Raw genomic sequence first — 1,279 nt, 5'->3', positions numbered from 1 at the left:
TATATGGCACTGGGTTACATCCCAGCATGCAGACCTCAACGAAATTGTTTTAGAGGATGGATTCATGATGATCCACATTAGGCAGTAGTACAACATTGATAAAATTATTGACTGAGATAACTCAGCATAGACCTCATAAATACCTAAAAGAGAAAGAGTGATATCATATGTTGATGTCTGGAAGCTGCATTTAATAAGATGATTCAAATAAGGTATCATCTCAGAAAACAAATCGGCTTTTCTTCAAGCAGAGAAAAAGAGTTATAGAAGGGATCCAGAAATTTTGAGGTATTGATGGTTTTTCAACTTCCAATACTAATTTTTTTTAATGTTTAAAATGAGAAAAGGTAATTAAATCTCTGCCTCAATAGGAAGAATTAAAGAGTTTCACCTTTGCACACACTTATTTAAAGTCCCTCAATGTGTTACTATGGTAGTACGAAGTAAATCCTTTCAGATGGAAACAATGCTCAGGGAAAATCAACTATATCCTGGGGGATATACAAGGGCTACACTGGGTGCCGGCAGTTCCTCTCTTCTAACCGGTCTTCAACCCACTGTAATCTGACCTTTTTGCTCACTGCTTTTCCAAAACAAACTTCTTCAGGACATTAATATGATCTTTGTTATTTTCTCTAACAGCTGTCTTTTTGGCTTATTCTGACCTCTTGTCACCACCAGCAGTTTTGCTTACGTACTTCTTTACTTGATATTCTTCTTCTGATCTCCATGACTCCATATTCTGGTTTCCCTCTTAGCAATGGCCCATTTTTTGCCAATTTATTTTGCCATTACACTCATGTTTACCCCTTTTGTAATTGTCCTATAGTCCTTGGATATTCTGTTCTGTTGTTGTTTTTTTTTTCAATCTTTGTTGTCTTTGCTTTCAGTTTTCAAGGCTTCTCTTGGTGTGTCCTCTAGCTCAGAAATTCTTTCCTCAGCATGTCCAGTCTCCCAGTCAGCCCATCAAAGGCATTGTTCGTTTCTGTTACAGTGTTTATCTCTAGTACTTTTAGTATTTTCTTAGATTTCCATTTCTCTGCTTACATTGCCCATTTGTTCTTGTATGCTATCTACTTTATGCATCAGATCCCTTGGCATATCAATCATAGGTATTTTAAATTCCCAGTCTGCTCATTTTAACATCGCTGACATGTCTGCTTCTGATGCTTGCTCTGTCTCTTCAAATTGTGTTTTCTGTCTTATGATATGCCTTATCATTTTTTCTTGATAGCAGGACATGATGTACTGAGTAAAAGGAGCTTCTGCAAATAGCCCA

The sequence above is a fragment of the Mirounga angustirostris genome, unplaced genomic scaffold (assembly GCF_029215605.1).
Source record: "Mirounga angustirostris isolate CCGP_5_RB_7025 unplaced genomic scaffold, mMirAng1.0.hap1 SCAF_3, whole genome shotgun sequence".
Lineage (NCBI taxonomy): Eukaryota > Metazoa > Chordata > Mammalia > Carnivora > Phocidae > Mirounga > Mirounga angustirostris.
The sequence above is the reverse complement of the archived record's forward strand: the minus strand, read 5'-3'. Positions refer to the sequence as shown.